The sequence below is a fragment of the Entelurus aequoreus genome, linkage group LG17, assembly GCF_033978785.1.
Source record: "Entelurus aequoreus isolate RoL-2023_Sb linkage group LG17, RoL_Eaeq_v1.1, whole genome shotgun sequence".
NCBI lineage: Eukaryota > Metazoa > Chordata > Actinopteri > Syngnathiformes > Syngnathidae > Entelurus > Entelurus aequoreus.
The window spans coordinates 25071838-25092525 of record NC_084747.1 but is presented as its reverse complement, the minus strand read 5'-3'; the positions used below and the strand labels follow the sequence as shown (position 1 = coordinate 25092525).

The following is a 20688-nucleotide window of genomic DNA, read 5'->3' as shown; positions in this document are numbered from 1 at the left end:
ATTTATCTATCTATCAGATCTATCAATTTGATCTTTTTTAATCAATTGAGAATCCCGGTTGATTCTAAAATTCAGACACCACTAGAAATAATAATTATTGTATTTTATATAGTGCTTTTCATCAGAACTCAGATGCTTTATTTTAGGGGTGCCCAATTGTTTTGTCCCCAGGGGCCAAAGACACTTCCAATACCTTACTGACATTGATCCGCTACAATATCAGCAGGAATCATACACATTTGTATTATTTTGTAGTGCATGGGTGTCAAACGTACGACAGGTTTTATCCGGCCCGCGGGACGAGTTTGCCAAGTAAAACAATTAGCCGAAATTTTTGAATGAAATAAACTGCTGTCTAAATGTGTCCACTAGATGTCGCAATAGCAATTCCTTGTATCTTTTTACATTATGCTACAAGTGTAAAAAAACACGTTAGTGCACCAGTAGAGGAAAATAAGCAAACTAGATAAATAAATAAATGATAAATGGGTTATACTTGTATAGCGCTTTTCTACCTTCAAGGTACTCAAAGCGCTTTGACAGTATTTCCACATTCACCCATTCACACACACATTCAGACACTGATGGCAGGAGCTGCCATGCAAGGCGCTAACCAGCACCCATCAGGAGCAAGGGTGAAGTGTCTTGCCCAAGGACACAACGGACGTGACTAGGATGGTAGAAGGTGGGGATTGAACCCCAGTAACCAGCAACCCTCCGATTGCTGGCACGGCCACTCTACCAACTTCGCAATAACATCCTGTAATTTGATTTTGATATTTTTTTATCTTGATAGATTGAAAATGATCTCCAATGAGTTAATAAGATGAACATTATCACATAATTTATTCAAAAAGTATAAATAACGACAAATAAATACTATTAACCACAACTTGTAAGTGTAAAAAAAAACACATTATGATTTGTACATTTTCAGAATGTGCTTGTGCAATCTGAAGTTCTCTTTATTTTCAAATGATCGTGATGTTATTTTACCAGTCCGGCCCACTTGGGAGTAGATTTTTCTCCATGTAGCCCCCGATCTAAAATGACTTTGACACCCCCCGTTGTAGTGTGAAATGGAATCTCATCTCTAGTGCCCCCTATGACCGGCAGGGGGGAGTGCGGTATTGATTTTAAGCCCCTCCCCTCAACCCATGAAGCCCCTGTGGAGGCGTTCAGTAACGCTAGGGAAATTTCGCATTTATACCATTATTTTGGATTGTTGTTACTACGTAACGATTGAGCGAGCATATGCCAGAACTGTTATAGGGTTCTAGGCATATCCTGTGTGTTCGATTCGGTATCATTAGTGTGTTACGTATCGCAGTGATTCGCTCTGCTTATAAATGACCGGTTGTCAGTGAACGCATCATGCCTCCTCGCTTCCAAGCCGCGCCTGCTGGTTTCCTTTCCGCGGTTGGGGGGTGGACGACTGCCCCGTCCACACGCATTAAAACAACCATGTGGATAAAGGTGTCTTATAAAAGGGACAGCAGACGGCGAGGGTGAAGGTTTTTTCATTACTTTGAGTCCGGCTCATATTTGGGTTTTGGCGGATGGACAAGGAGAGCTGGAGCGGAGCAGGACAGCCTCACCACTGACGGTAACCCGTGCGCCGCAACAAGCTTCACTTTGTGTCCGCTCGTTGATGAGCCGGCCACAGCACATATGTTGTTATTCATTTCCTTTTTCTTCGCTGAACTTCATGAGAGAGATAATGTTCCAAAGTGGTCTTTAAAACTGACGCGTGTGGTGTAAGTGTCATCCTTCCGAGCCAACTGTCAAAGCGGTGAACCGCACGCTAAGCTAGCAAACAGCAGTTTCGCGATTGTTAGCAACAGTCTGATATTGCGCGATAATATCACGTACGTTCTTATAGAATCACCTTTTACTTCGTGAAAAAAGTACAAATGATTCACTGGGTTGTGAATTTAAAAAAAACAACACAGTGAAACTGAAAATCCATCCATCTTATTCCGCTTATCCGAGGTCGGGTCGCGGGGGCAGCAGCCTAAGCAGGGAAGCCCAGACTTCCCTCTCCCCAGCCACTTCGTCCAGCTCCTCCTGAAAATATATTTAAAAAAATGTAAACATGAGAACATACAAACCCTTTATTTATTGAATCAAAAATACTGAAAGTCCACGACATAGTGAATTTGTAAACAGCTAAAATTATACACAAAGCCAACTACAATCTGCCACCCAAGAATATACAACAATTCTTCTCAACCAGAGAGGAGAAATATAATCTTAGAGAAAAATGTAATTTAAAACATTTGTACGCACGTACAACACTTTAGACCTTCAGTATATCAGTATGTTGAATTGAATTATGGAATGGATTAAGCAAATAAATCAAACAATTAGGGTTGTCCGATAATGGCTTTTTGCCGATATCCGATATTCCGATATTGTCCAACTCTTTAATTGCCGATACCGATATCTACCGATATCAACCGATACCGATATATACAGTCGTGGAATTAAGACATTATTATGCCTAATTTGGACAACCAGGTATGGTGAAGATAAGGTCCTTTTTAAAAAAATTAATAAAATAAAATAATAAATACATTAAAAACATTTTCTTGAATAAAAAAGAAAGTAAAACAATATAAAAACAGTTACATAGAAACTAGTAATTAATGAAAATGAGTACAATTAACTGTTAAAGGTTAGTACTATAGTGGACCAGCAGCACGCGCAATCATGTGTGCTTACGGACTGTATCCCTTGCAGACTGTATTGATCTATATTGATATATCATGTAGGAACCAGAATGTTATTAACAGAAAGAAACAACCCTTTTGTGTGAATGAGGTTTTTTGGGTTGGTGCACTAATTGTAAGTGTATCTTGTGTTTTTTATGTTGATTTTCTAAAAAAAAAAATACAATACCGATAATAAAAAAAACGATGCCGATAATTTCCGATATTACATTTTAAAGCATTTATCAGCCTGTATCGGCAGGACGATATTATCTGACATCTCTACAAACAATGTACTCATATAACCCACTTCAAGAAACTCTTCCAACTTAAAGTGTTTACAAAGTACAAAGAAGAACATTCTTAATTTATCTCATCCACCCATTCATTTTCAAGATAATCTTACTCATCTCACTGTATAAAATATAACTTACTTCACCAATTATTATTTATGTATTTATTTATTTATATTGTTATTACTTATGGAGTATATTGTGAATAAATTGAGAACAGGAAGTGAACAAAAGTTTTAGCAACTGCTATGTAAAGGAAAAGGGGTAGGATTAAATAAGCTCTGCTTCTTCCTACTCTTCGAACGTGTTGAATAGAGAAACTGGAAATTGTGATGTGTCATGTTGTATGCATGCATGTTCCAAATAAACTCAAAATCAATTCAACTCAACTCAATTTGTAAGGGGTGCTCAAACAAAAATCGGTCTATATCCAAATCGCGATTTTTATTTATTTCGATTCGAAATAGATTTTTTATTTTTAAATGTACAGAAAAATCTGCTTTTTTTTTTAAGAATCAGTTTTTGCATTTAAAACATGAAATACTTATTATTGACGCTATTATTCTTATTATTATTGACACTGTTGCTTCTATTAATTTGTAGTTTACTTTTCATTTACAATTATATTTTTTATGTCTTCATTGATTTAGATTTTTTTTTTCCTAAGTATTTTAAGATCAGATTGGGTTGCAGTTTGAGATCTGTATTTTTTTTAAAAATTATTACAGTGATTAATAACAGTCTGTGAATTTTGTCATTAAAAATATTTTTTTTCATTTAAATTGTAAAAATAGATTTTTCAAAATACATTTTTTAGGCCAACAATGCACGTATAAGTCATACATCAGCAGCCAAGAGGAGCTTTTGTAACCTGTAACTTTTTTTGAAAAGGTTTTATTATAACTTATATACCAAAACATACATTGCGAAAATCTTGTTGAATCACAAATCCATTCTGAATCGAATCGTCACCCAAGAAACGGAATCGAATTGTGAGGTGCCCAGTTTATTCCTTTTCAAAAAGAGCTGTGTGTTTTTGTTCCGTGCAAAATTTGCAACAACTTTTAGGAATGTATCAGAAGAGATTAAAGTGCATATTTGCATATACAGTACTTTCCATTAACCAATTCAGTCCACTTTATTTATATAGTACATTTAAACAACAAAAATGTTTCCAATGTGCTGCACAAAAACATTAAAAACAAGATTCAAATACTATCCTTAGCTCCACCAATGACTGAATAAAAACTGAATAAATACCGTAATTTCCGGACTATAAGCCGCACCTGACTATAAGCCGCACCAGCTAAATTTAGGGGAAAATACAGATTGCTCCATATATAAGGCGCACCCGACTATAAGCCGCAGGGTTTTGATGTGTAATTAGCGTAGTATATAGGGGTTCCTGCTACCACGGAGGGGATTGTCGGGACAGAGATGACTTTTTGGGAACGCAAAGCGTCCCATTTATTAACAATAAATCTTTCAATCATTCAATCAAACTTTCACATCTTTGACATGGCGAACAGCATTCGTGCAGAGTACAAATAATACAACGCTGCAAAGTAATACAAAGTGCTCGCCTGTACGTTATCAAAATAACCAGCCTACCGGTATATGAAAAGTCAGTCTTTAATCATTGTGTCATCGTCTTCCTCCTGCGTACTAAAACCACCGAAATCCTCTTCGTCGGTGTCGGAGAAGAACGGGCCGTATATAAGCCGCACCCTTGTATAAGCCGCAGGGACCAGAACGAGGGGAAAAAGTAGCGGCTTATAGTCCGGAAATTACGGTACATATAAAACCAATATAAAAATAAATATGATTAAAAACGATTTTAAAGGGTAAAACCAAACGAGAAAAAAAGCCTTGAACTATGAAACATTGCAAAGTGTCAACTACTGTACGATCCGGGTGCTGAAAAAAACAATTCACATATTGCAATTCTTGTTTGGTGCGATCCTTTTTTTTTTTTTTTTAATTAAAGAAAAAAATCAATCAAAAAAAAAAGAGATGTATTTTTTAAAAAAACAACAACTTTTCTTACCTATTGGTACCCGCTGTTGTGTATAAGTCCCGAAAATGTAAAATCAAACCATGGAGGCATGGCAGAAATATTTATTAAACGTTCTTGCCTTTATGTGTGTGTGTGTGTGCGTGTGTGTGTGTGTGTGTATATATGTATGTATATATACTGTATGTGTGTGTGTGTTTATATATATATATATATGTGTATGTGTATGTATGTGTGTGTGTGTGTATATATATATATATATGTATATATATATATATATATATATAATATGTTTGTACATATGTATGTATGTGTGTATGTATATATATATATATTAGGGCTGCAACTAAGGCTGAAACGACGCGTCGACGTCATCGACGTCATCGGTTACGTAAATACGTCGACGCCGTTTTTGTGCGTCGACGCGTCGTATATTTAGGTCACACTACCGTCATGGCGGAGCGCAAAGCAGAGATGCGAGCGGTGCGAGCGAGGGGGGAAAAGCACGCCAAAAGTCGTCAAAAGTGTGGGAGTATTTCACTAAACGGCCTAATAATGTTGTTGTATGCACAGTGTGTCGAGCGGAAATAGCATATCATAGCAGCACAACGGCTATGAACGAACATTTGAAAAGAAAACCATCAACTAGTCAATCGTCCGCGTGAGCATACGTTGTCATAATTACACAAAAACATGAATGTGTCATTTGTATCTGCTAGGGGTGTAACGGTACGTGTTTTGTATTGAACCGTTTCGGTACGGGGCTTTCGGTTCGGTACGGGGGTGTACCGAACGAGTTTCTAAGCTAAAGCTAAAGTCTTAACAAGCTGCTTTGCTCCTTCTGCCTCTGTCTCAGCACGCAGCATTGTCCCACCCACACAACCATCTGATTGGTACACAGAAAGCGTTATCAGCCAATCAGTAGTGCGTATTCAGAGCGTTAGCCAATCAGCAGTGCGTATTCAGAGCGCATGTAGTCAGCGCTTCAGCGTCGAGCAGATAGGTGTTTAGCAGGTGAGCATCAGGCAGCGGACTCTCCCCAAATGATAATAAACACCTCCCAGTCAACTACTAGTGACATCACTATGAGCCCGTTGACCTTCTAGGAATATAAACTGGAGCTCAGCTCACTCGCGGTCCTGGCTTGAGGTGAAGGCTAATTACCTCTCAGTTCCAGCCACATTGACCCCTTCTGAGCGCCTATTTTCAGCTGCTGGGAATATTGTAAACAAGAAAAGAACCAGAGCATGTAGACATGCTAACCTTTCTTCATTACAACTTAGTCACTCACTGGAATGAGTAGAATTGGTTATTGTGTACTGTGTTGGACTGGGTGTTTATTTTGCACATTTTAAAAGCAATACTTAATGTTTACAGTGCTCCAGAATATTTAGATTGGCACTTTTTTGAATTGGATGATTATCTTTATTTTTGCACATTTTAGCAAATAAGCAATACTTTCACTTTTGTTGAAATGTTTACACTGTTGTTACAGAATATTTCGTTTTGCACTTTTTTGTATTGGATGTTTATCTTTATTTTTGCACATTTTAAAGCAAAATAAGCAATACTTTTACTTTTGAAATGCTTATACTATTGCAGAATATTAAGATTTGCACTGGATGTTGACTTTTATACTTGCACATTAAAAAGCAAATAAGCTTCTTTTAATTTTGTTAAATGTTAAACGTTTTAAATGTTTACATTGTTACAGAATATTTTGTCATGTTGTTGTCAATGTTGACTGAGTGGCCATACTTTTTTTTTTTTGTAAATAAAAGCCATGCCTTTTGAAAAAACTGGCCTACATTTATTTTTTCATCTTCATTTTGAATAAAAAAATAATAGGTAAAAGGAAAAATAACCTATAGATTAATCGAAAAAATAATCTATAGATTAACCGATTAATCGAAAAAAATAATTTCAGATTAATCGATAGAAAAATAATCGTTAGCTGCAGCCTTAGCTGCAACTAACAATTAATTTGATAATCAATTAATCTGTCGATTAGTACTTTGATTAATCGAATAATAATCGGATACAAGAGACAAACAAAATTTCTATCCTTTCCAGTATTTTATTGAAAAAAAACAGCATACTGGCACCATGTTCTTTCAACTTGCCAAATAAAACAAGGAAAATGTTACAAAAATGCACACTTTTGACACCCCTGCTATAGATAATAAAAAATTAAATCTTATAAATCTATGGATAAAAAGCAGAGCCTGACGACGCATTCACGTTTATCACAACTCTCTCGCTCTCTCTGTCTCAACCCCTCCCTCACGAATGCTGCTGCACGCACAATTTGTTTTGTTTTTAACCTTCTTAACCCTGAACGTACATTGAAAATAGACGCAATCCTAACTCAAAATGCCGGACATTTGAGGCATTTAAGAAACACCACCCGGACAGCCCCGCAAAAGAGGACATGTCCGGTGAAAAGAGGACGTATGGTCAGGACCTAGCGTTTCACTGGACATGTCCTCTTTTGCTAGCATGCTAGCAGCTAACGGGCTACGATAGACTGACCATACGTCCTCTTTTCACCGGACATGTCCTCTTTTGCGGAGCTGTTCAGGGCGGAGTTTCTTAAATGCCTCAAATGTCCGGCATTTTGAGTATTGTTTACACAACGTGCAGTACGCTACTTAATATGTCCGTGTGGAAACTCGTTCGGTGCACCGCCGCACCGAACCGAAACCCCCGTACTGAAACGGTTCGATACAAATACACTAGGGCTGCATCAACTAATCGATTAAATCGATTAAAATCGATTATAAAAATAGTCTGCGATAAATTTAGTCATCGATTCGTTGGATCTATGCTATGTGCATGCGCAGAGGCAATTATTATTATTTTTTATAAACCTTTATTTATAAACTGCAACATGTACAAACAGCTGAGAAACAATAATCAAAATAAGTATGGTGCCAGTATGCTGTTTTTTTCCCCAATAAAATACTGGAAAGGATAGAAATGTAGTCTGTCTCCTTTATCCGATTATTAATCGATTAGTCGAAGTAAAAATCGACAGATTAATCGATTATCAAATTAATCGTTAGTTGCAGCCCTAAAATACACGTACCGTTACACCCCTATTATTTTGATTGTTTCTCAGCTGTTTGTAAATGTTGCAGTTTATAAATAAAGGTTAAAAAAACCAAACAAAAAACGCAGAGGCTACGTTTTTATACGACATAGCATAGATCCAACGAATCGATGACTAAATTAATCGCCAACTATTTTTATAATTGATTTTAATCGATTTAATCGATAAGTTGTTGCAGCCCTAATATATATATATATATATATATATATATAGATTTATTATAATCGATTTTAATCGATTAAAATCGATAAGTTGTTGCAGCCCTAATATATATATATATATATATATATATATATATATATATATATATATATATATATATATATATATATATATATATATATATATATATATATATATATATATATATATATTAGGGCTGCAACAACTAATCGATTAAAATCGATTACCAAAATAGTTGGCGATTAATTTAGTCATCGATTCGTTGGAACTATGCTATGCGCATGCGCGGAGGCTTTTTTATTTTTTATTTTTTATTTTTGGTTATTTTTTTGGTGTTGTTTTTTTTTTTTATAAACCTTTATTTATAAACTGCAACATTTACAAACAGCTGAGAAACAATAATCAAAATAAGTACAAAAACAGTACAAAACAGCGCAAGGGCGGCGCTGAGGCTACATCTCATGAGGTGGCGTAAGCTAGCCAATGATGTGGTCATGTGCAGCTCACGTGACGACGGCGTCTCCTTTGCTGGAAAAATTCGAAAAATGGCGCAGGAAAACACTACCGATAGTTTAGCGGAGAAACATCTTGAGGTTATTGCTTCAATGGAGAAAAGTGTACGACCTAAGTCCTCAAAAGTGTGGGAACACTTCACTTTAAAGACTTCAAAGAAGACCGTTTCCTGCAAAATGGCACGGAAGTACAACATTGCTTCAGAAGCACCTGAAGAGGAAAAATGTTGGAGCCATGGATGAAGGGAGGAACTCACAGTACGTAACTTTTTAAGTCCATAGTGGCAACAAGCATTCATGAGTTCAGCTTTTTTGTGAGTAACGTTAAAGTTATGCCTTTGTTGCAACGCGGGGCTGATAATGTGTCTTCGGCACATTTGACTCCGTTTTGAGAGAGAAAACGCACGGTTACCAATTTCGGAATAAACGTAACGGACAGAAATATCTCAGGTTGGGCCGATAAAGCTATATAAATATATTTAGATTTGAGTGACGCTTTAGTATAACTAAACGTTGTGAAGGTGCTGGAATATTTCATGCTATTATTCAGAGGCAGCCTAAAATGAATCCTTTATTATTCACAACAGAAACATGTACAATATCTGATTCAGTTCTGATGAATTACATTTCTGTGTTATTATTGGTGTATGCTGCACCCCCAATGTCCACAACATGGTGCCAGTATGCTGTTTTTTTTCAATAAAATACTGGAAAGGATAGAAATGTAGTTTGTCTCTGTTTTCCGATTATTAATCGATTAATCGAAGTAATAATCGACAGATTAATCGATTACCAAATTAATCGTTAGTTGCAGCCCTAATATATATATATACACACACATTATATACATTATTTTATCCCAATGCGCCCCCCATGTCGACATTTTTTTTGCCTGCCGTATATGGAGTGCAATTTGCCATCACTCATGCATGGAAAATCTCCCTCACCAAGAACAACAACAGGAGAATCTTTGGGCACCTAACGACATGGTCCAAATTCGATTGCTGGGGTGACAAGTCCAGAATCGATTCTCGGTTCAAACCAATTCTTGCGATGTTTTATTTGGCATGATGATGCAACAGATTAGAGGTTAGAAAAGCTTCTTCTGGTTGCATTGAAATGGCCTAAAAACGTCTTTTTAAAAATTGATACATATAAAATTATATTGACTTTTGTCAATTACAAATCCATTTAGAATTGAGATGAATAAGAATCGTGATTCAGAAGTGAATCGATTTTTTTGTGCACCCCTTACGTGCACTATTTGAGAAACATTGAGTTGTGCAAACTTGTTACTGTTTTCTTTTTTTGTGAAGGGTTTTGACTATTGTTGCAAAGTCAAAACTAGACCATAACTAACATATTTTACAGGTAGTTAATAAACAAACAGAACAAGATAACCTATCATTCAGGGTTGTTCAAAGTGTGGCACGGGTTCCTCAGAATCCAGTACAGTAGGGGCCGCCCATACTTCCTGAATGTACCATTTCTGAAAGTTACCATGTAACGTTTTCTCCTCACCACCAACTGTGCTTACTCGGAACAAAAAAAAGGTAAATTTTACCTTCACCTCGGCAGATTTTCTTTATTTTTCTCAAACTGCTGCACCTCACACTTTTAAAAATCCATCCAATTCAGCCATTTTCTCTAGCGCTTGTCTTCATTAGCCGGGTTGCTAAACACCCCTTTGAGTCATCAGGTATTTAAAAATAAAAGTAGTATTGTGCCTAAACAGGGTGACTTTGCCTCGCATTACAGTAAGAATCAAATATAGTATAGCTTGTTCTGCTTTTTTCACCACAAGGAATGTGGATTTTAAATGTTTTTTTTCCCCAAATGTGAGGAATGTGACCCTCACATCTGTTTGGTATTCAGTAGCAGGAAATACACGTCTACGAAGTGTTACACGCCGACTCATGCTTAGTGTCATTGAATAGTTTCAAGATGTCAACGGCTATTTAACATGCAGCTTTACCCAGTTCTACTGTAAGGAATGTGACTGAAAAGATGGTGTTGTAAAAAGCCATGCCCGAGGGATGCTCCCAATCTCAGCGCCCCTGCTGAGTCCTTTACTGCGGGGCCGTGAGAAAGCGCCAAAAGTTGATGCATATACCACAGATTCATCTGTTTTGTTTACACTCAGACGTTCTTTTCTTCTGCGGGTTCAAAGTCTTTATGGACTTTTCCGTCAAGTGTTTTTTTTAAAATTTTTTTTTTTTACACATATTTTATACTTATGAAATGTGCCGGACTATTGGCTGGTGCAAATAACACAAATAGTTCTTTTGTAGGCTATCTGTGCAAAGAGGCCATAAACCAGAGGTGTCAAACACACTACCCGCAGACCGGATAGATGCGCCAACAGTAGGGGTGTAACGGTACACAAACATTTCGGTTCGGTACGTACCTCGGTTTAGAGGTCACGGTTCGGTTCATTTGCGAAAACAACAAAATATAAATTTTTTGGTTATTTATTTACCAAATTTGTAAACAATGGCTTTATCCTTTTAACATTGGGAACACTATAATAATTTTGCCCACATTAATCAACATTAAACTGCCTCAAGTTGTTGCTCAGATTAAATAAAATGACAAAATGTTTCTTCTACATATAAAAAGTGCAACATTAAACAGTTTCAAGTCAACTCATCATGCTTAATTTATTACAGCATTTGGGAAGCCTGTAGTTGATTTTTATTATGTAAATGTTATATTTTTATCAACATGTAATAGCAGGGACCCTGCCATTCAAAACTAGGCTGCTCCATTACTAATGATTAATGTAACTATAGCTGAAAAAATAGTACAATAGCAATAGGAGAGACTATTCATCCCTGAACACCATGGAGTTCATGTTGGCTTAATGATGCAGTTACATTATTATATCAACTATCAGAGACAGAAACTCTTCATTTAACATAATGTCCTTTTTTGCTGCTTCAACACAGCTCAATCAACACAGAAAAAGGTAAAGTGAAATAACAGACAGACAGGGCTTTGCTGTCCGTAACACACACACACACACACAGCAAAATGAACTAACGTTACGCTAAAAGCTAATTAACCTTCACCTCAAGCCAGAATTGCGAGTTAGCTGAGCTGCCGTTTGTTTCTAGAACGTCAACGGGCTCATAGTGATGTTACTAGTAGTTGACTGGGAGGTGTTTATTATATTTTGGGGAGAGTCCGCAGCCTGATGCTTACCTGCTAAAAACCTATCTGCTAACCCCACCGCAGAAGCACTGACACCATGCGCTCTGAATACGCACTGCTGATTGGCTGTTACCGCTCAGAATACGCACTGCTGATTGGCTGTTACCGCTCTGAATATGCAATGCTGGGTGCTGTGTAGAGTACTGACAGAGACAGAGGCAGAACGAAGCGGAGCAGCTTGTTAAGACTTTTGCTTAGGCGGCTACTTAATATGTTCGTGTGGAAACTCGTTCGGTACACCTCCGAACCGTACTGAAATGGTTCAATACAAATACACGTACCGTTACACCCTTAGCCAACAGGTTTTCCCTATTGCTAAGTATAAAAATGAGCTGAAAATTTAGAATGAAAGAAAACTGCTGTTGTAAATGTGTCCACTGGCTGTTGCGATAGCAATTTTTTGTATCCCCTGCCGGAAGAGCGCAAATGACTTCAGAGGTGCCGTGTTAAAATAGAGGAAACACTTCCGTGTTTGGACACTACGTACTTACGCTGCTCATTAGTGATAGTTGACTGAGGCTATGTCTACACTACGCCGGATAAGCCTTAAACGAATAATTATTTAGCCTAAGCATCGTTTCAGCCACACTAAACCATCGTTTAAGGTTCCCCTCCTTGGATAATTTTTGACACGGGTAAGTGCGCCGTGTATTTCTTGAATCTCCAGCTCTTGGTTTTGTATGGACTCATTGATCGTTTACAAACTGAGTTCGGAGAGGAAGTGAAGTCAGAAAGTCCGCGCCCCACACAGGAAGTGACGTCAGAAAGAAGGCGCCACAGCCAGCTTCATAACAACCGGAGCTAACCACTGGAAAGATGGAGGCGAGTCATCAGACATGCCCGTGTTTCTCATTCTTCTACATGTAAACATGCTTTTGGAACTCACACATAAATACCTTAAGTGAAGGAAAGGCGCGATGGCAGCTATTTTGGATGCTACACATCTCAGACGGCAAGAGAACTTTCGAATGTACAGGTCAGCTGTGATTCTACTTACCGAAAAACTCAAAAACAAGGAGAACGCAAGCTCCCGTGGATGTCATAAAGAAGGTAGCGTGTGCTTTGTATTACCTGGCCGTCAAGGGAAGTCTACCAAAAACGGCGAATGCTTTTGGACTGGCAAAGCAGACAGTATCAGTTATTGTCCGCCATGTATGTCGCGGACTAAACGTCCAGGTCCAGAGTATATAAAGTCACCAAAAACTAATGGACAATGAAGGTAAAGGCAAAAGAGTGAGGAGTGTCCTGACCAGATATCTAGATCCCTAGATTAATTGTTGTAAAATGTTATTTATCACATTGTTTACTTCCCACATGTCCATTAAAGATTTGATTAATTTATGATGGCTCAGGTGTGATTCACTACAATAGGACTCCAAAGCACACTGGATCCCAGTTAATTGAAATACCACAATACTGGATATTGTTCAGATAAGTAAAATTTAATTTAAGAACTTGCACACAAAGCAACACTGGAGGTGACTATGACGTGCGCATTTTCTGCGCATGCGTACTAGGTCGCGTTGCGTCGGCTGACAGAGATTGTCTTAAACGACCATTGTGTGTTTGTGGATAAGGTTAGGTGGGATCTACCCTGGATAGTATAGAAGGGGCCTAAAATGTGGATTGTTACGTTCGTGTTTTGATTTTCAAAGATTATGTTGGTAATGTAATCTGTGACATTTCTAACCCCCCCAAAAATCTTTTGATAATCTGTACATTTCGTGTTGTATTTATGACTGGGGACACATTTTCAAGACGCACACAAATATGCTGAAATAATATGTATCCCCTTCTAACTTAATGTCTGATAAATGAAATGAGTCCAAATTTACAAGTTTTGTTGTAAATAATGCTACGTATGAACAGAATAAACCAAATTATGTTAGTACATCCGTTGAGGAAAGGGAGTAAATTACATTAATAACATCCTGTAATTAGATTTTTATATTTGTATTCATTTCATCTTTTGAAAGATTAAAAATGAACACCAATGGGAACATTTTAAAACTCTGTCAGACTCAATTTGACTGATGAACATTATCACATTTGTTCAGAGAGTATAAATGACGACAAATGCAGATAGAATACTATTAACCCCAATATGCAAGTGTAAAAATAAATTATGATTTGTACATTTTCAGAATGTGCTTTGCCTATTTTTAAACAAAGCAAACAATCTGAAGTTGTCTCTATTTTTTAAGTTATCATGCCAGGATTTTGACAGTCCGGCCCACATGAGAATAGATTTTCCTCTGTGTGGCCCCTGAGCTAAAATGAGTTTGATACCCCTGCTGTGAATCTTACCAAAATCTGTGTAAATAATCTGTTAAGTAGCAGTTTGAAATTTTTTTATGTAAGAAATTATCTATTTTATGTAGTTATTTACAGTAGGGCTGCAACTAAAGATTATTTTGATAGTCGATTAGTCAACGATTATCTGAACGATTCATCGTCTAATCTGTTAATAAAGCGTACACATATTTAACGGCTCTAATTTTTCCATCGACTTCGAAATACAGTTTACGTTATTTTAGGCGTGTGTGCTTACGGACAACAAATATGACAAATTCATTGATGGGTATTTATTTATGCTGTAACTGCGCTGCTCATTCAGCTGTTGCAAAAACTAAAATGACTAATAAAATGTTGTCCATTTAAAAGAAAGGAAAGACAACATGCTAAAAAAAAAACAATTAACCTTGTTTATGTATTTAAAAAAAAAAAAAACAGTTAAAATAGCAACAATGACAACAAAACACAAAATCTAACTTCCTGAAAAAGAAAATCAGTTTGTGATGTTTAAAAAGCTGCACACTGGTTTATTGACTATTGATTAACAGTTTATCACTCTGATAGACTCAATGTGTAGAATTCTATGTTTGATTAATTCCTAAAATTTTGGCTATTTAATAGATTGTATATTTAATTTCATATTTCCTCATTTGTGCCTGTCAGTCTCTCTGTGTGTTTGTTCGCATTTGTTAAAGGGCCTTTTTTTTACGACATTGCAAATTGACGCTGCTTTAAAACGTACTTGGATTGATGTTAACCAAGTTTAGCTAGCTGACTTTGGCTAAAATAATATTTAAAGTCGTTTTTTACACAACTTCATCTCACTCTTGTTAGCGAGCTGGTTAACGCTCTTACCGAGGCTGTGTCTGCATCCTCCATTCAGACGTTCAACATCATGTCTCCGCTTTAAATGCTGGCGTTACACAGATGTACGTTCATAAAAACAAGTTCTGCTTTGCGAAATGAGCAAGGTATTCATTTTTTTAACAAGAATAAGAGGAAATACCCTCAAACTTTACATATTATCAATGGCGAGGTTTTTGCTAGCGACCCATTTCAGGCTGGAAAAACATGACCAATGACGTCACGACTACTGTCAACAAATATAATTGTCAGCGACAAATTTTATTGTCGACAATGTCGACTAATCTTTGCAGACCTAATTTACAGTGTGCCTGCAAAGATTAATCTAGGGGTGTCAAACTAATTTTAGATCGGGGGCCACATGGAGAAAAATCTACTCCAAAGTAACTGGTAAAATCATGGCACGATAACTTAAAATAAATACAACTTCAGATTGTTTTCTTTGTTTAACAATAGAACAAGCACATTCTGAAAATGTACAAATCATAATGTTGTTGTTTTTTTTTTTTTACACTTACATGTTGCAGTTAATAGTATTCTATCTTTATTTGTCGTTATTTATACTTCCTGAATAAATTATGTGATTATGTTCATCAGTCAACTCATTGGTGTTAATTTTCAATCTATCAAGGTATAAAAATTATATCAAAATCAAATTACAGGATATTATTTATGTAATTTGCTCATTTTCCTCAACTGATGTGCTAACATCATCTGGTTTATTTTGTACATATGTAGCATCATCTACAAAGACACAAATAATTGCTATTTCGCCATCCAGTGGACACATTTAGAACAGCAGTTTCTTTCATTTAAAAATTTCAGGTTCATTTTTATACTTAGCAAACTCATCCCGCGGGCCGGATAAAACCTGTTCGTGGGCCTGATCCGTCCCTCGGTCCATACGTTTGACACCCCTGGATTAATCTAAAGGGGACGGCGTGGCGAAGTTGGGAGAGTGGCCGTGCCAGCAATCTGAGGGTTACTGGTTCAATCCCCACCTTCTACCATCCTAGTCATGTCCGTTGTGTCCTTGGGCAAGACACTTCACCCTTGCTCCTGATGGGTCCTGGTTAGCGCCTTGCATGGCAGCTCCCGCCATCAGTGTGTGAATGTGTGTGTGAATGTGGAAATACTGTCGAAGTGCTTTGGGCTCCTTAAAAAAGGGGTAGAAAAGCGCTATACAAGTACAACCATTTACCATTTACCATTAATCTAATAAATGTATTACCACATTTTACGGAAAAGCAGCCACAGTAAATTTGAGAGGAAAACAACATGTTCCATATATTAGCCGCACCGGACTATAAGCCGCAGATACACACGTTGTCAAATTAGTTATTTACACAGAGATATTTTGTAAATTTTTATTTACATACTTTAATTTTACAATTCGTACCGATTAAAAAAAATAAAAAGTTTAAACAAAATGAGGAAGTCAGGATTAATGGTGACAATGTGATCACGTTTTGTATTGCGCAGCTTTTTGAAGCGGGGTTTGATGTATGATAAAGCATGTCGCCTGGCAGAGGGCCCCCACTATTTGAAAAGAACTTCCATTAAGTGTGTTGAGTTGGATTACTCGATTAATCGAACCAACTAATTGATAGACCTGGGCCGGCAACAAATTTTGCTCGATGATATATTGACCAACTAATTATTACTGATAAACGATATGATTGCCATTAGTTTGTTGAGACCAAGTTAACCACTGATGTAATGACAATACAGAGTAATAATGGAAGTATATCCTTTAAAAAATGCAATAGACTTCTGTTTCTCATATATTTTAACATTGTCATTGAAATGTAAACTTAAATACCAAGTTAAATAAAAATAACAAATAAAATATACTGTTTGTAAGCAAGATTTTGCACTTGAATAAATAGCACAACCAAAATGAATAAAATACATTTGGTCTCTGTTACGGAGGGGGTGAAGGACCGTCAAATATACACAACCAAAACAATAAACAAAATGGCTAAAAAAAATCATCAAATTGATCACTGTTATCATTATCGTGGTATTGTTGAATGTGCTCAAAAAGTACTTATACACACTCTAAAATATTTTAACCAAGTTGTATTTTTTTCATAACTAAGTTAAATAGCCACAATATACATTCTTGGCAGAGGAAACTTTAAGTTCTGGCTTCATGAAAGCCATATTATTTTTATTTGTGTGTTTAAATATGTTTATCTTTTATATTAAATTTGTAAAGGGTGATCCGTTCTTTCACTTCCGGTTTATGTGACGTCACGTGTGTTCTCCTGTTGAACGGGGTCTGTCTCAACTTGTCGAGTTCATCGATCACGTTGTGCAAAAACAGCACATTCTTCACGTTAAATGTGAACACTGTAGCTCACTTGTTTAAACAGTAATGTGTTTTTACAAGTTCAGATTGGGGAACGATGTTCCGCAATGGGGAAAGACGTTAATGTCCGTTGTTTACATGGTAGCATTTAAGATAGCTAGAAAGCTAGCGGCAGTCAGTCCGCCCGTATCTAAATGCAGTTAGAGCGGTTATCATTACTACTATTGTATCGCTCGTCGAACACACACATTAATTAAAAAAGCAAACTTCGATATGAACGTTTAGTATTTACTGTCTGTTGCGCCCTACCAAGTGTGAATACTGTAAGTATTGCACTTATTACGCACCAGCTGTTTGCCTAACGTGCATCTTAGATGTAGTTTTCATTAACATATTAAAAACAAGTGTATTTAATATTTTAGGCTGCTGTATTGTTAAACACAGTTTGAACACTGTGTTTGAATTAGGGCTGGGCGATATATCGAATATACTCGATATATCGCGGGTTTGTCTCTGTGCGATATAGAAAATGACTATATCGTGATACTCGAGTATGTGTTCTCACGCAGTTGCTTTTAGTTGCGGGCATTACACTTCAGGCGTTTCTCACTCTTTGTCGTCTCTCCTTCTCACTGAGACATAAAACGAGTGCACCTTCTTACATACGTCACATACTGTCGCGCGTGCAACATGACGTTGCACATGACGGAGCAGAGAGGTAGCGACACGGAGAGGTAGCGACACGGGTAACATTAGCTGTGGTGCTAACGATGCGGTGCGAGTGGTAGTACGAGAGAAAGAAGGTGCGAATCTGGTAACAAATTGAGGAAGAATTCATTTCCAAGAAAAACAGCACGGGGTCCATCGTCTGGCGGTGGTTTGGCTTCAAGCGAAAATATGTTGAACAGACAACCGTAATATGTGAAGTATGAGGCAAAGCGTTGCTACAAAAAGTAGCAGCACTGCTAATGTAGCATCATTTGAAAAGTCCCCCGCTAGAGAATGAGTTCTTGAAACTCCTCATGTCAACATCTCGGCCGGTGCCACACCCACAAAATGCCCAAGCAACCATTTCCACATCAACACCGTATGGAAAAACTAGTCAACCACAGAAGGAGATAACGTCCGCAGGAACCTACCACATAGCGAAGGACATACACTATTTGATTTCCTATTATGCAGCTAATTTTTATTTGACAGTTATTGAAATATCTTGTGTGACATCATGCACAAAAGTGTTCTTTATTAGTTTTAAACTATTGTAGTGGCATTCTGTATAAAACGCACACTTCAATTTAGTGTTGTTTTGATAAGTCATCTTAGTGACATCATGCACAAAAGTGCACCAATTGCTTGTTTTAAAATGTCTCTGACAATCTTGCACTTTCTGTTTTGGAAATGACATGAATGTTTGTGCCGCTACTTAATAAATACAGTTTTGGTAAATTGACTTAGTTGTGGTTTCCCTCTCTGCATGAAAGTTTAAAATGAGCATATTTTAATGCAGTATGAACAAGAATGTTTTAATGTAGACACATAGAATCATCATACTGCTGTGATTATATGCATCAGGTATTCATTCAAGGCTAAGGCAAAATATATCGTGTATCGTGACATGGCCTAAAAATAACGAGATATTAATAAAAGGCCATATCGCCCAGCCCTAGTTTGAATAATTAATTGCCGTACCAATAGTGGTACACGTACCACAGTTTGAGAATCACTGAATTGATAGATTACTCGATTACTAAAATAATGAATATCTGCGAACCTAAATTACAGCGTGTAGCATGATTTCGCAACAGAAGTTATCTGGGGGCCAGTAAACCTTCGGGTAAAATTCAAGAAAATGTGAGTCTGTGTACTTCTGGAAGCAGATTTTTTTTCCAGTTTTTTAAATATTATAATCAGTCCAAAAAACACCTACGCATAATACAATTCCAAACCAACCATCCCAGCAACTCTGCGAATAGCAATCAACAGAGCAATTGAGAAGACACAAACATGACCCAAAAAATCCAAAAGAGTCTAACAAAAATAAATAATATCAACAACAGTATCAATTTTAATAAGAATTCCAACATAACAGTGATTAAAAACATAAAAAACTACAAGTAAACAATGAACATATTATTGTTAAAGCCATTAATAATAATAATAAAAAAAGAACAATATTGTCACAGTGGCTTACATTTGCATCGCTTCTCATAGACTTGACAACACATTGTGTCCAATATTTACCACAAGGATAAAAATAAGTCATATTTTAGGTTTGTTTAATACTTTAAACTTATTTAAAATGAATCCCATATTGCAATATATGACTCATTATTATCGGAACTGAATGCAGTTTCTTGTACTGATATCATCTCCTTAGCTTGTGTATACCAGTCAGTGTGAGTTGGACTATCAACATATATCCATTGTTTTCATATTACTGCTTTTCTTGTGATGCATATTGACAGAAATGTATTTTCATTCCTGAATGACACGTTATTAAATTGATGCAGATCACCAAGAATACGAGTGTGCAAAAAAACCACCAAAGAAAATAAAAAAATGTGTAGCTCTTGCACATTATGCGTGATTATTGGCGGTATTGTTTTTACACTTTTAAAGTCATGAGGTTTATTCAGCAATATGTTGAGAGGGTCACTACAGTACAGTGCTGTAGCTGGAAGGTGCTTGGGTCAAAGAAAAGTGCTGATAAAGCCTTTTTTTCTTGCAGCGTCATTTCCTCTACTTCGGTTTCAAATGCATTGTAGGGCCATTATGTATGTTTTTATATATACATGTGTGCTTATTATGTATGTTTTTATATGTACATGTGTGCTTATTATGTATGTTTTTACATGTACATGTGTGCTTATTATGTATGTTTTTATATGTACATGTGTGCTTACTATGTATGTTTTTACATGTACATGTGTGCTTATCATGTATGTTTTTATATGTACATGTGTGCTTATTATGCATGTTTTTACATGTACAGTACATGTGTGCTTATTATGTTTGTTTTTATATGTACATGTGTGCTTATTATGTATGTTTTTACATGTACGTTTGTGCTTACTATGTATGTATTTACATGTACATGTATGTTTTTACATATACATGTGTGTTTATGTATTTTTTACATGTACATGTGTGCTTATTGTGCATGTTTTATATGTACAT

General features: G+C 36.6%; 1 protein-coding gene across 1 annotated transcript in view; it reads left to right on the top strand.

Annotated features, from left to right (window-relative positions):
• The first annotated feature begins 1413 nt into the window (after nt 1-1413).
• The window catches only part of cemip2 (cell migration inducing hyaluronidase 2), a 138507-nt gene continuing 119232 nt past the window's right edge, over nt 1414-20688 (top strand). The window contains exon 1 of the mRNA XM_062025372.1: nt 1414-1606. The gene's annotated coding sequence lies outside the window, so the exon portion shown is untranslated. The remainder of the gene's footprint in view (nt 1607-20688) is intronic.